At 45.6% G+C, this 12,500-nt stretch overlaps 19 non-coding genes across 19 annotated transcripts in view; all 19 read left to right on the forward strand.

The window, feature by feature from the left end:
• The first annotated feature begins 383 nt into the window (after window positions 1-383).
• trnaq-uug (transfer RNA glutamine (anticodon UUG)) lies at window positions 384-455 on the forward strand. Its single transcript has one exon. It is a non-coding gene; the product is annotated as a tRNA-Gln (tRNA).
• Window positions 456-1,049: 594 nt separating this feature from the next.
• Window positions 1,050-1,121, forward strand: trnaq-uug (transfer RNA glutamine (anticodon UUG)). Its single transcript has one exon. It is a non-coding gene; the product is annotated as a tRNA-Gln (tRNA).
• Window positions 1,122-1,715: 594 nt separating this feature from the next.
• On the forward strand, window positions 1,716-1,787 carry trnaq-uug (transfer RNA glutamine (anticodon UUG)). The gene has a single exon. It is a non-coding gene; the product is annotated as a tRNA-Gln (tRNA).
• A 393-nt stretch (window positions 1,788-2,180) lies between these two features.
• trnaf-gaa (transfer RNA phenylalanine (anticodon GAA)) lies at window positions 2,181-2,253 on the forward strand. Its single transcript has one exon. It is a non-coding gene; the product is annotated as a tRNA-Phe (tRNA).
• Window positions 2,254-3,007: 754 nt separating this feature from the next.
• Window positions 3,008-3,079, forward strand: trnaq-uug (transfer RNA glutamine (anticodon UUG)). Its single transcript has one exon. It is a non-coding gene; the product is annotated as a tRNA-Gln (tRNA).
• A 594-nt stretch (window positions 3,080-3,673) lies between these two features.
• On the forward strand, window positions 3,674-3,745 carry trnaq-uug (transfer RNA glutamine (anticodon UUG)). The gene has a single exon. It is a non-coding gene; the product is annotated as a tRNA-Gln (tRNA).
• A 756-nt stretch (window positions 3,746-4,501) lies between these two features.
• On the forward strand, window positions 4,502-4,574 carry trnaf-gaa (transfer RNA phenylalanine (anticodon GAA)). Its single transcript has one exon. It is a non-coding gene; the product is annotated as a tRNA-Phe (tRNA).
• Window positions 4,575-5,328: 754 nt separating this feature from the next.
• trnaq-uug (transfer RNA glutamine (anticodon UUG)) lies at window positions 5,329-5,400 on the forward strand. Its single transcript has one exon. It is a non-coding gene; the product is annotated as a tRNA-Gln (tRNA).
• Window positions 5,401-5,994: 594 nt separating this feature from the next.
• Window positions 5,995-6,066, forward strand: trnaq-uug (transfer RNA glutamine (anticodon UUG)). Its single transcript has one exon. It is a non-coding gene; the product is annotated as a tRNA-Gln (tRNA).
• A 594-nt stretch (window positions 6,067-6,660) lies between these two features.
• trnaq-uug (transfer RNA glutamine (anticodon UUG)) lies at window positions 6,661-6,732 on the forward strand. The gene has a single exon. It is a non-coding gene; the product is annotated as a tRNA-Gln (tRNA).
• Window positions 6,733-7,148: 416 nt separating this feature from the next.
• Window positions 7,149-7,220, forward strand: trnaq-cug (transfer RNA glutamine (anticodon CUG)). The gene has a single exon. It is a non-coding gene; the product is annotated as a tRNA-Gln (tRNA).
• Window positions 7,221-7,482: 262 nt separating this feature from the next.
• trnaf-gaa (transfer RNA phenylalanine (anticodon GAA)) lies at window positions 7,483-7,555 on the forward strand. The gene has a single exon. It is a non-coding gene; the product is annotated as a tRNA-Phe (tRNA).
• A 754-nt stretch (window positions 7,556-8,309) lies between these two features.
• trnaq-uug (transfer RNA glutamine (anticodon UUG)) lies at window positions 8,310-8,381 on the forward strand. Its single transcript has one exon. It is a non-coding gene; the product is annotated as a tRNA-Gln (tRNA).
• A 594-nt stretch (window positions 8,382-8,975) lies between these two features.
• On the forward strand, window positions 8,976-9,047 carry trnaq-uug (transfer RNA glutamine (anticodon UUG)). Its single transcript has one exon. It is a non-coding gene; the product is annotated as a tRNA-Gln (tRNA).
• A 756-nt stretch (window positions 9,048-9,803) lies between these two features.
• trnaf-gaa (transfer RNA phenylalanine (anticodon GAA)) lies at window positions 9,804-9,876 on the forward strand. The gene has a single exon. It is a non-coding gene; the product is annotated as a tRNA-Phe (tRNA).
• A 754-nt stretch (window positions 9,877-10,630) lies between these two features.
• On the forward strand, window positions 10,631-10,702 carry trnaq-uug (transfer RNA glutamine (anticodon UUG)). The gene has a single exon. It is a non-coding gene; the product is annotated as a tRNA-Gln (tRNA).
• Window positions 10,703-11,296: 594 nt separating this feature from the next.
• Window positions 11,297-11,368, forward strand: trnaq-uug (transfer RNA glutamine (anticodon UUG)). Its single transcript has one exon. It is a non-coding gene; the product is annotated as a tRNA-Gln (tRNA).
• A 594-nt stretch (window positions 11,369-11,962) lies between these two features.
• On the forward strand, window positions 11,963-12,034 carry trnaq-uug (transfer RNA glutamine (anticodon UUG)). Its single transcript has one exon. It is a non-coding gene; the product is annotated as a tRNA-Gln (tRNA).
• A 416-nt stretch (window positions 12,035-12,450) lies between these two features.
• trnaq-cug (transfer RNA glutamine (anticodon CUG)) overlaps window positions 12,451-12,500 on the forward strand; it is a 72-nt gene continuing 22 nt past the window's right edge. Inside the window, exon 1 of the tRNA in view lies at window positions 12,451-12,500. This exon is cut by the window's right edge and continues 22 nt beyond it. This is a non-coding gene — a tRNA (tRNA-Gln).

Consider the following 12,500-nt stretch of genomic DNA (forward strand, 5'->3'; position numbering starts at 1 on the left):
TGCTACGTAGGCGTGGTTCTACAATAAGCTTTGTCTAATTCTACTCACACAAGACACCAAAAGCTCCGCCCATTTTCTTTGTGTGACTTCAAAACAAGAGTTAGCACAGTTTAGTGACTTTTGATTACAAGCTCTTACTCTCTGACCTGTTTGCTGTCCGTCAGTATTTGGAAGTAACATGTGGGTCACAAAAAGGAGTTGCATGCAGGTTGGGAGAGCGTTAGACTGAAGATCTAAAGGTCCCTGGTTCGGTCCCTGGTTTGATCCCGGGTTTCGGCACTGCCAGACGAGTTTTGGTTACAAGCATTTAGTGCCCGAGCGCCTGGTTCTGTGCAGTTTGTCAGTGTATGGACAAACTGTGGTCACCCCAAACACCTACAAATGGTTCCATGGTGTAATGGTTAGCACTCTGGACTTTGAATCCAGTGATCCGAGTTTAAATCTCGGTGGAACCTGCGTGTGGGTGGGGAGGGTTGCAAGAAATGACAATGTCCCCGTTTTTGGCTGGTTCTAAAGCAAAGAAACTTGAATAGAAATCATCATTAATTGCTTGCTGGAGTCACTGTGTGGGAAACAAAAGAACTACTCACAGATGGCAGATGGAGATCCTTCTGCAGGAGGGAAAAATGAGGAAACTGACTGACCTGAAGCAAACACACTTTCTCATGCTACGTAGGCGTGGTTCTACTAAAAGCTTTGTCTAATTCTACTCACACAAGACACCAAAAGCTCCACTTATTTTCTTTGTGTGACTTCAAAACAAGAGTTAGCACAGTTTAGTGACTTTTGATTACAAGCTCTTACTCTCTGACCTGTTTGCTGTCCGTCAGTATTTGGAAGTAACATGTGGGTCACAAAAAGGAGTTGCATGCAGGTTGGGAGAGCGTTAGACTGAAGATCTAAAGGTCCCTGGTTCGGTCCCTGGTTTGATCCCGGGTTTCGGCACTGCCAGACGAGTTTTGGTTACAAGCATTTAGTGCCCGAGCGCCTGGTTCTGTGCAGTTTGTCAGTGTATGGACAAACTGTGGTCACCCCAAACACCTACAAATGGTTCCATGGTGTAATGGTTAGCACTCTGGACTTTGAATCCAGTGATCCGAGTTCAAATCTCGGTGGAACCTGCGCGAGGGTGGGGAGGGTTGCAAGAAATGACAATGTCCCCGTTTTTGGCTGGTTCTAAAGCAAAGAAACTTGAATAGAGATCATCATTAATTGCTTGCTGGAGTCACTGTGTGGGAAACAAAAGAACTACTCACAGATGGCAGATGGAGATCCTTCTGTAGGAAGGAAAAATGAGGAAACTGACTGACCTGAAGCAAACACACTTTCTCATGCTACGTAGGCGTGGTTCTAGAATAAGCTTTGTCTAATTCTACTCACACAAGACACCAAATGCTCCACCCATTTTCTTTGTGTGACTTCAAAACAAGAGTTAGCACAATTTAGTAACTTTTGATTACAAGCTCTTACTCTCTGACCTGTTTGCCGTCCGTCAGTATTTGGAAGTAACATGTGGGTCACAAAAAGGAGTTGCATGCAGGTTGGGAGAGCGTTAGACTGAAGATCTAAAGGTCCCTGGTTCGGTCCCTGGTTTGATCCCGGGTTTCAGCACTGCCACACGAGTTTTGGTTACAAGCATTTAGTGCCCGAGCGCCGGGTTCTGTGCAGTTTGTCAGTGTATGGACAAACTGTGGTCACCCCAAACAGCTACAAATGGTTCCATGGTGTAATGGTTAGCACTCTGGACTTTGAATGCAGTGGTCCGAGTTCAAATCTCGGTGGAACGTGGGTGTGGAGGGTTGCAAGAAATGTCAATGTCCCCACAAAAAGGCGCTGCGTGCATATTGGTTCCATGGTGTAATGGTTAGCACTCTGGACTCTGAATCCAGCGATGCGAGTTCAAATCTCGGTGGGACCTGCAAATCTGCATTGAAGCATGCAAGCCACTCAGTTTATTCGTGTCTCTCCGCAAGCGTGCTTAGGATGAGCTTTCTGAACAACAAGGTTCTGGGGCAGTTCTTTATCAATTGCTTTTATAATTACAATGACTTGGACTATTAGCTAGCAATTCATAGCTGCTCACTTGATCATCGGCCACTGTATGGCATGATGAAGCCATTGGCAGTTAACCATACCACATAGTTTGCTTCCATTCTTAAAATAGGAATTTAACTTGGCCAGCCGAAATAGCTCAGTTGGGAGAGCGTTAGACTGAAGATCTAAAGGTCCCTGGTTCGATCCCGGGTTTCGGCACTGCCAGATGAGTTTTGGTTACAAGCTCTTAGAGCCCGAGGGCCTGGTGCCGTGCAGTTTGTCAGTGTATGGACAAACTGTGGTCGCCCCAAACACCAACAAATGGTTAGCACTCTGGACTTTGAATCCAGTGATCCGAGTTCAAATCTCGGTGGAACCTTCGCGTGGGTGGGGAGGGTTGCAAGAAATGACAATGTCCCCGTTTTTGGCTGGTTCTAAAGCAAAGAAACTTGAATAGAAATCATCATTAATTGCTTGCTGGAGTCACTGTGTGGGAAACAAAAGAACTACTCACAGATGGCAGATGGAGATCCTTCTGCAGGAGGGAAAAATGAGGAAACTGACTGACCTGAAGCAAACACACTTTCTCATGCTACGTAGGCGTGGTTCTACAATAAGCTTTGTCTAATTCTACTCACACAAGACACCAAAAGCTCCGCCCATTTTCTTTGTGTGACTTCAAAACAAGAGTTAGCACAGTTTAGTGACTTTTGATTACAAGCTCTTACTCTCTGACCTGTTTGCTGTCCGTCAGTATTTGGAAGTAACATGTGGGTCACAAAAAGGAGTTGCATGCAGGTTGGGAGAGCGTTAGACTGAAGATCTAAAGGTCCCTGGTTCGGTCCCTGGTTTGATCCCGGGTTTCGGCACTGCCAGACGAGTTTTGGTTACAAGCATTTAGTGCCCGAGCGCCTGGTTCTGTGCAGTTTGTCAGTGTATGGACAAACTGTGGTCATCCCAAACACCTACAAATGGTTCCATGGTGTAATGGTTAGCACTCTGGACTTTGAATCCAGTGATCCGAGTTCAAATCTCGGTGGAACCTGCGTGTGGGTGGGGAGGGTTGCAAGAAGTGACAATGTCCCCGATTTTGGCTGGTTCTAAAGCAAAGAAACTTGAATAGAAATCATCATTAATTGCTTGCTGGAGTCACTGTGTGAGAAACAAAAGAACTACTCACAGATGGCAGATGGAGATCCTTCTGCAGGAGGGAAAAATGAGGTAACTGACTGACCTGAAGCAAACACACTTTCTCATGCTACGAAGGCGTGGTTCTACAATAAGCTTTGTCTAATTCTACTCACACAAGACACCAAAAGCTCCACTTATTTTCTTTGTGTGACTTCAAAACAAGAGTTAGCACAGTTTAGTGACTTTTGATTACAAGCTCTTACTCTCTGACCTGTTTGCTGTCCGTCAGTATTTGGAAGTAACATGTGGGTCACAAAAAGGAGTTGCATGCAGGTTGGGAGAGCGTTAGACTGAAGATCTAAAGGTCCCTGGTTCGGTCCCTGGTTTGATCCCGGGTTTCGGCACTGCCAGACGAGTTTTGGTTACAAGCATTTAGTGCCCGAGCGCCTGGTTCTGTGCAGTTTGTCAGTGTATGGACAAACTGTGGTCACCCCAAACACCTACAAATGGTTCCATGGTGTAATGGTTAGCACTCTGGACTTTGAATCCAGTGATCCGAGTTCAAATCTCGGTGGAACCTGCGCGAGGGTGGGGAGGGTTGCAAGAAATGACAATGTCCCCGTTTTTGGCTGGTTCTAAAGCAAAGAAACTTGAATAGAGATCATCATTAATTGCTTGCTGGAGTCACTGTGTGGGAAACAAAAGAACTACTCACAGATGGCAGATGGAGATCCTTCTGTAGGAAGGAAAAATGAGGAAACTGACTGACCTGAAGCAAACACACTTTCTCATGCTACGTAGGCGTGGTTCTAGAATAAGCTTTGTCTAATTCTACTCACACAAGACACCAAATGCTCCACCCATTTTCTTTGTGTGACTTCAAAACAAGAGTTAGCACAGTTTAGTGACCTTTGATTACAAGCTCTCACGCGCTGACCTGTTTGCTGTTTGTCAGTATTTGGAAGTAACATGTGGGTCACAAAAAGGCGCTGCGTGCATATTGGTTCCATGGTGTAATGGTTAGCACTCTGGACTCTGAATCCAGCGATGCGAGTTCAAATCTCGGTGGGACCTGCAAATCTGCATTGAAGCATGCAAGCCACTCAGTTTATTCGTGTCTCTCCGCAAGCGTGCTTAGGATGAGCTTTCTGAACAACAAGGTTCTGGGGCAGTTCTTTATCAATTGCTTTTATAATTACAATGACTTGGACTATTAGCTAGCAATTCATAGCTGCTCACTTGATCATCGGCCACTGTATGGCATGATGAAGCCATTGGCAGTTAACCATACCACATAGTTTGCTTCCATTCTTAAAATAGGAATTTAACTTGGCCAGCCGAAATAGCTCAGTTGGGAGAGCGTTAGACTGAAGATCTAAAGGTCCCTGGTTCGATCCCGGGTTTCGGCACTGCCAGATGAGTTTTGGTTACAAGCTCTTAGAGCCCGAGGGCCTGGTGCCGTGCAGTTTGTCAGTGTATGGACAAACTGTGGTCGCCCCAAACACCAACAAATGGTTAGCACTCTGGACTTTGAATCCAGTGATCCGAGTTCAAATCTCGGTGGAACCTTCGCGTGGGTGGGGAGGGTTGCAAGAAATGACAATGTCCCCGTTTTTGGCTGGTTCTAAAGCAAAGAAACTTGAATAGAAATCATCATTAATTGCTTGCTGGAGTCACTGTGTGGGAAACAAAAGAACTACTCACAGATGGCAGATGGAGATCCTTCTGCAGGAGGGAAAAATGAGGAAACTGACTGACCTGAAGCAAACACACTTTCTCATGCTACGTAGGCGTGGTTCTACAATAAGCTTTGTCTAATTCTACTCACACAAGACACCAAAAGCTCCGCCCATTTTCTTTGTGTGACTTCAAAACAAGAGTTAGCACAGTTTAGTGACTTTTGATTACAAGCTCTTACTCTCTGACCTGTTTGCTGTCCGTCAGTATTTGGAAGTAACATGTGGGTCACAAAAAGGAGTTGCATGCAGGTTGGGAGAGCGTTAGACTGAAGATCTAAAGGTCCCTGGTTCGGTCCCTGGTTTGATCCCGGGTTTCGGCACTGCCAGACGAGTTTTGGTTACAAGCATTTAGTGCCCGAGCGCCTGGTTCTGTGCAGTTTGTCAGTGTATGGACAAACTGTGGTCACCCCAAACACCTACAAATGGTTCCATGGTGTAATGGTTAGCACTCTGGACTTTGAATCCAGTGATCCGAGTTCAAATCTCGGTGGAACCTGCGTGTGGGTGGGGAGGGTTGCAAGAAATGACAATGTCCCTGTTTTTGGCTGGTTCTAAAGCAAAGAAACTTGAATAGAAATCATCATTAATTGCTTGCTGGAGTCACTGTGTGGGAAACAAAAGAACTACTCACAGATGGCAGATGGAGATCCTTCTGCAGGAGGGAAAAATGAGGAAACTGACTGACCTGAAGCAAACACACTTTCTCATGCTACGTAGGCGTGGTTCTACTAAAAGCTTTGTCTAATTCTACTCACACAAGACACCAAAAGCTCCACTTATTTTCTTTGTGTGACTTCAAAACAAGAGTTAGCACAGTTTAGTGACTTTTGATTACAAGCTCTTACTCTCTGACCTGTTTGCTGTCCGTCAGTATTTGGAAGTAACATGTGGGTCACAAAAAGGAGTTGCATGCAGGTTGGGAGAGCGTTAGACTGAAGATCTAAAGGTCCCTGGTTCGGTCCCTGGTTTGATCCCGGGTTTCGGCACTGCCAGACGAGTTTTGGTTACAAGCATTTAGTGCCCGAGCGCCTGGTTCTGTGCAGTTTGTCAGTGTATGGACAAACTGTGGTCACCCCAAACACCTACAAATGGTTCCATGGTGTAATGGTTAGCACTCTGGACTTTGAATCCAGTGATCCGAGTTCAAATCTCGGTGGAACCTGCGCGAGGGTGGGGAGGGTTGCAAGAAATGACAATGTCCCCGTTTTTGGCTGGTTCTAAAGCAAAGAAACTTGAATAGAGATCATCATTAATTGCTTGCTGGAGTCACTGTGTGGGAAACAAAAGAACTACTCACAGATGGCAGATGGAGATCCTTCTGTAGGAAGGAAAAATGAGGAAACTGACTGACCTGAAGCAAACACACTTTCTCATGCTACGTAGGCGTGGTTCTAGAATAAGCTTTGTCTAATTCTACTCACACAAGACACCAAATGCTCCACCCATTTTCTTTGTGTGACTTCAAAACAAGAGTTAGCACAATTTAGTAACTTTTGATTACAAGCTCTTACTCTCTGACCTGTTTGCCGTCCGTCAGTATTTGGAAGTAACATGTGGGTCACAAAAAGGAGTTGCATGCAGGTTGGGAGAGCGTTAGACTGAAGATCTAAAGGTCCCTGGTTCGGTCCCTGGTTTGATCCCGGGTTTCAGCACTGCCACACGAGTTTTGGTTACAAGCATTTAGTGCCCGAGCGCCGGGTTCTGTGCAGTTTGTCAGTGTATGGACAAACTGTGGTCACCCCAAACAGCTACAAATGGTTCCATGGTGTAATGGTTAGCACTCTGGACTTTGAATGCAGTGGTCCGAGTTCAAATCTCGGTGGAACGTGGGTGTGGAGGGTTGCAAGAAATGTCAATGTCCCCACTTTTGGCTGGTTCTAAAGCAAAGAAACTTGAATAAAAATCATCATTAATTGCTTGCTGGAGTCACTGTGTGGGAAACAAAAGAACTACTCACAGATGGCAGATGGAGATCCTTCTGCAAGTGGTAAAAATAAGGAAACTGGCTGACCTGAAGCGAACACAGTTTCTCATGCTACGGAGGCGTGGTTCTACAATAAGCCTTGTCTTCTTCTACTTACACAAGACAACAAAAGCTCCCCCCCGTTTCTTTGTGTGATTTCAAAACAAGAGTTAGCACAGTTTAGTGACCTTTGATTACAAGCTCTCACGCGCTGACCTGTTTGCTGTTTGTCAGTATTTGGAAGTAACATGTGGGTCACAAAAAGGCGCTGCGTGCATATTGGTTCCATGGTGTAATGGTTAGCACTCTGGACTCTGAATCCAGCGATCCGAGTTCAAATCTCGGTGGGACCTGCAAATCTGCATTGAAGCATGCAAGCCACTCAGTTTATTCGTGTCTCTCCGCAAGCGTGCTTAGGATGAGCTTTCTGAACAACAAGGTTCTGGGGCAGTTCTTTATCAATTGCTTTTATAATTACAATGACTTGGACTATTAGCTAGCAATTCATAGCTGCTCACTTGATCATCGGCCACTGTATGGCATGATGAAGCCATTGGCAGTTAACCATACCACATAGTTTGCTTCCATTCTTAAAATAGGAATTTAACTTGGCCAGCCGAAATAGCTCAGTTGGGAGAGCGTTAGACTGAAGATCTAAAGGTCCCTGGTTCGATCCCGGGTTTCGGCACTGCCAGATGAGTTTTGGTTACAAGCTCTTAGAGCCCGAGGGCCTGGTGCCGTGCAGTTTGTCAGTGTATGGACAAACTGTGGTCGCCCCAAACACCAACAAATGGTTAGCACTCTGGACTTTGAATCCAGTGATCCGAGTTCAAATCTCGGTGGAACCTTCGCGTGGGTGGGGAGGGTTGCAAGAAATGACAATGTCCCCGTTTTTGGCTGGTTCTAAAGCAAAGAAACTTGAATAGAAATCATCATTAATTGCTTGCTGGAGTCACTGTGTGGGAAACAAAAGAACTACTCACAGATGGCAGATGGAGATCCTTCTGCAGGAGGGAAAAATGAGGAAACTGACTGACCTGAAGCAAACACACTTTCTCATGCTACGTAGGCGTGGTTCTACAATAAGCTTTGTCTAATTCTACTCACACAAGACACCAAAAGCTCCGCCCATTTTCTTTGTGTGACTTCAAAACAAGAGTTAGCACAGTTTAGTGACTTTTGATTACAAGCTCTTACTCTCTGACCTGTTTGCTGTCCGTCAGTATTTGGAAGTAACATGTGGGTCACAAAAAGGAGTTGCATGCAGGTTGGGAGAGCGTTAGACTGAAGATCTAAAGGTCCCTGGTTCGGTCCCTGGTTTGATCCCGGGTTTCGGCACTGCCAGACGAGTTTTGGTTACAAGCATTTAGTGCCCGAGCGCCTGGTTCTGTGCAGTTTGTCAGTGTATGGACAAACTGTGGTCACCCCAAACACCTACAAATGGTTCCATGGTGTAATGGTTAGCACTCTGGACTTTGACTCCAGTGATCCGAGTTCAAATCTCGGTGGAACCTGCGTGTGGGTGGGGAGGGTTGCAAGAAATGACAATGTCCCCGTTTTTGGCTGGTTCTAAAGCAAAGAAACTTGAATAGAAATCATCATTAATTGCTTGCTGGAGTCACTGTGTGGGAAACAAAAGAACTACTCACAGATGGCAGATGGAGATCCTTCTGCAGGAGGGAAAAATGAGGAAACTGACTGACCTGAAGCAAACACACTTTCTCATGCTACGTAGGCGTGGTTCTACTAAAAGCTTTGTCTAATTCTACTCACACAAGACACCAAAAGCTCCACTTATTTTCTTTGTGTGACTTCAAAACAAGAGTTAGCACAGTTTAGTGACTTTTGATTACAAGCTCTTACTCTCTGACCTGTTTGCTGTCCGTCAGTATTTGGAAGTAACATGTGGGTCACAAAAAGGAGTTGCATGCAGGTTGGGAGAGCGTTAGACTGAAGATCTAAAGGTCCCTGGTTCGGTCCCTGGTTTGATCCCGGGTTTCGGCACTGCCAGACGAGTTTTGGTTACAAGCATTTAGTGCCCGAGCGCCTGGTTCTGTGCAGTTTGTCAGTGTATGGACAAACTGTGGTCACCCCAAACACCTACAAATGGTTCCATGGTGTAATGGTTAGCACTCTGGACTTTGAATCCAGTGATCCGAGTTCAAATCTCGGTGGAACCTGCGCGAGGGTGGGGAGGGTTGCAAGAAATGACAATGTCCCCGTTTTTGGCTGGTTCTAAAGCAAAGAAACTTGAATAGAGATCATCATTAATTGCTTGCTGGAGTCACTGTGTGGGAAACAAAAGAACTACTCACAGATGGCAGATGGAGATCCTTCTGTAGGAAGGAAAAATGAGGAAACTGACTGACCTGAAGCAAACACACTTTCTCATGCTACGTAGGCGTGGTTCTAGAATAAGCTTTGTCTAATTCTACTCACACAAGACACCAAATGCTCCACCCATTTTCTTTGTGTGACTTCAAAACAAGAGTTAGCACAGTTTAGTGACCTTTGATTACAAGCTCTCACGCGCTGACCTGTTTGCTGTTTGTCAGTATTTGGAAGTAACATGTGGGTCACAAAAAGGCGCTGCGTGCATATTGGTTCCATGGTGTAATGGTTAGCACTCTGGACTCTGAATCCAGCGATGCGAGTTCAAATCTCGGTGGGACCTGCAAATCTGCATTGAAGCATGCAAGCCACTCAGTTTATTCGTGTCTCTCCGCAAGCGTGCTTAGGATGAGCTTTCTGAACAACAAGGTTCTGGGGCAGTTCTTTATCAATTGCTTTTATAATTACAATGACTTGGACTATTAGCTAGCAATTCATAGCTGCTCACTTGATCATCGGCCACTGTATGGCATGATGAAGCCATTGGCAGTTAACCATACCACATAGTTTGCTTCCATTCTTAAAATAGGAATTTAACTTGGCCAGCCGAAATAGCTCAGTTGGGAGAGCGTTAGACTGAAGATCTAAAGGTCCCTGGTTCGATCCCGGGTTTCGGCACTGCCAGATGAGTTTTGGTTACAAGCTCTTAGAGCCCGAGGGCCTGGTGCCGTGCAGTTTGTCAGTGTATGGACAAACTGTGGTCGCCCCAAACACCAACAAATGGTTAGCACTCTGGACTTTGAATCCAGTGATCCGAGTTCAAATCTCGGTGGAACCTTCGCGTGGGTGGGGAGGGTTGCAAGAAATGACAATGTCCCCGTTTTTGGCTGGTTCTAAAGCAAAGAAACTTGAATAGAAATCATCATTAATTGCTTGCTGGAGTCACTGTGTGGGAAACAAAAGAACTACTCACAGATGGCAGATGGAGATCCTTCTGCAGGAGGGAAAAATGAGGAAACTGACTGACCTGAAGCAAACACACTTTCTCATGCTACGTAGGCGTGGTTCTACAATAAGCTTTGTCTAATTCTACTCACACAAGACACCAAAAGCTCCGCCCATTTTCTTTGTGTGACTTCAAAACAAGAGTTAGCACAGTTTAGTGACTTTTGATTACAAGCTCTTACTCTCTGACCTGTTTGCTGTCCGTCAGTATTTGGAAGTAACATGTGGGTCACAAAAAGGAGTTGCATGCAGGTTGGGAGAGCGTTAGACTGAAGATCTAAAGGTCCCTGGTTCGGTCCCTGGTTTGATCCCGGGTTTCGGCACTGCCAGACGAGTTTTGGTTACAAGCATTTAGTGCCCGAGCGCCTGGTTCTGTGCAGTTTGTCAGTGTATGGACAAACTGTGGTCACCCCAAACACCTACAAATGGTTCCATGGTGTAATGGTTAGCACTCTGGACTTTGAATGCAGTGATCCGAGTTCAAATCTCGGTGGAACCTGCGTGTGGGTGGGGAGGGTTGCAAGAAATGACAATGTCCCCGTTTTTGGCTGGTTCTAAAGCAAAGAAACTTGAATAGAAATCATCATTAATTGCTTGCTGGAGTCACTGTGTGGGAAACAAAAGAACTACTCACAGATGGCAGATGGAGATCCTTCTGCAGGAGGGAAAAATGAGGAAACTGACTGACCTGAAGCAAACACACTTTCTCATGCTACGTAGGCGTGGTTCTACTAAAAGCTTTGTCTAATTCTACTCACACAAGACACCAAAAGCTCCACTTATTTTCTTTGTGTGACTTCAAAACAAGAGTTAGCACAGTTTAGTGACTTTTGATTACAAGCTCTTACTCTCTGACCTGTTTGCTGTCCGTCAGTATTTGGAAGTAACATGTGGGTCACAAAAAGGAGTTGCATGCAGGTTGGGAGAGCGTTAGACTGAAGATCTAAAGGTCCCTGGTTCGGTCCCTGGTTTGATCCCGGGTTTCGGCACTGCCAGACGAGTTTTGGTTACAAGCATTTAGTGCCCGAGCGCCTGGTTCTGTGCAGTTTGTCAGTGTATGGACAAACTGTGGTCACCCCAAACACCTACAAATGGTTCCATGGTGTAATGGTTAGCACTCTGGACTTTGAATCCAGTGATCCGAGTTCAAATCTCGGTGGAACCTGCGCGAGGGTGGGGAGGGTTGCAAGAAATGACAATGTCCCCGTTTTTGGCTGGTTCTAAAGCAAAGAAACTTGAATAGAGATCATCATTAATTGCTTGCTGGAGTCACTGTGTGGGAAACAAAAGAACTACTCACAGATGGCAGATGGAGATCCTTCTGTAGGAAGGAAAAATGAGGAAACTGACTGACCTGAAGCAAACACACTTTCTCATGCTACGTAGGCGTGGTTCTAGAATAAGCTTTGTCTAATTCTACTCACACAAGACACCAAATGCTCCACCCATTTTCTTTGTGTGACTTCAAAACAAGAGTTAGCACAATTTAGTAACTTTTGATTACAAGCTCTTACTCTCTGACCTGTTTGCCGTCCGTCAGTATTTGGAAGTAACATGTGGGTCACAAAAAGGAGTTGCATGCAGGTTGGGAGAGCGTTAGACTGAAGATCTAAAGGTCCCTGGTTCGGTCCCTGGTTTGATCCCGGGTTTCAGCACTGCCACACGAGTTTTGGTTACAAGCATTTAGTGCCCGAGCGCCGGGTTCTGTGCAGTTTGTCAGTGTATGGACAAACTGTGGTCACCCCAAACAGCTACAAATGGTTCCATGGTGTAATGGTTAGCACTCTGGACTTTGAATGCAGTGGTCCGAGTTCAAATCTCGGTGGAACGTGGGTGTGGAGGGTTGCAAGAAATGTCAATGTCCCCACTTTTGGCTGGTTCTAAAGCAAAGAAACTTGAATAAAAATCATCATTAATTGCTTGCTGGAGTCACTGTGTGGGAAACAAAAGAACTACTCACAGATGGCAGATGGAGATCCTTCTGCAAGTGGTAAAAATAAGGAAACTGGCTGACCTGAAGCGAACACAGTTTCTCATGCTACGGAGGCGTGGTTCTACAATAAGCCTTGTCTTCTTCTACTTACACAAGACAACAAAAGCTCCCCCCCGTTTCTTTGTGTGATTTCAAAACAAGAGTTAGCACAGTTTAGTGACCTTTGATTACAAGCTCTCACGCGCTGACCTGTTTGCTGTTTGTCAGTATTTGGAAGTAACATGTGGGTCACAAAAAGGCGCTGCGTGCATATTGGTTCCATGGTGTAATGGTTAGCACTCTGGACTCTGAATCCAGCGATCCG

The sequence above is a fragment of the Clarias gariepinus genome, chromosome 15, assembly GCF_024256425.1.
Source record: "Clarias gariepinus isolate MV-2021 ecotype Netherlands chromosome 15, CGAR_prim_01v2, whole genome shotgun sequence".
NCBI classification, from domain to species: Eukaryota; Metazoa; Chordata; class Actinopteri; order Siluriformes; family Clariidae; genus Clarias; species Clarias gariepinus.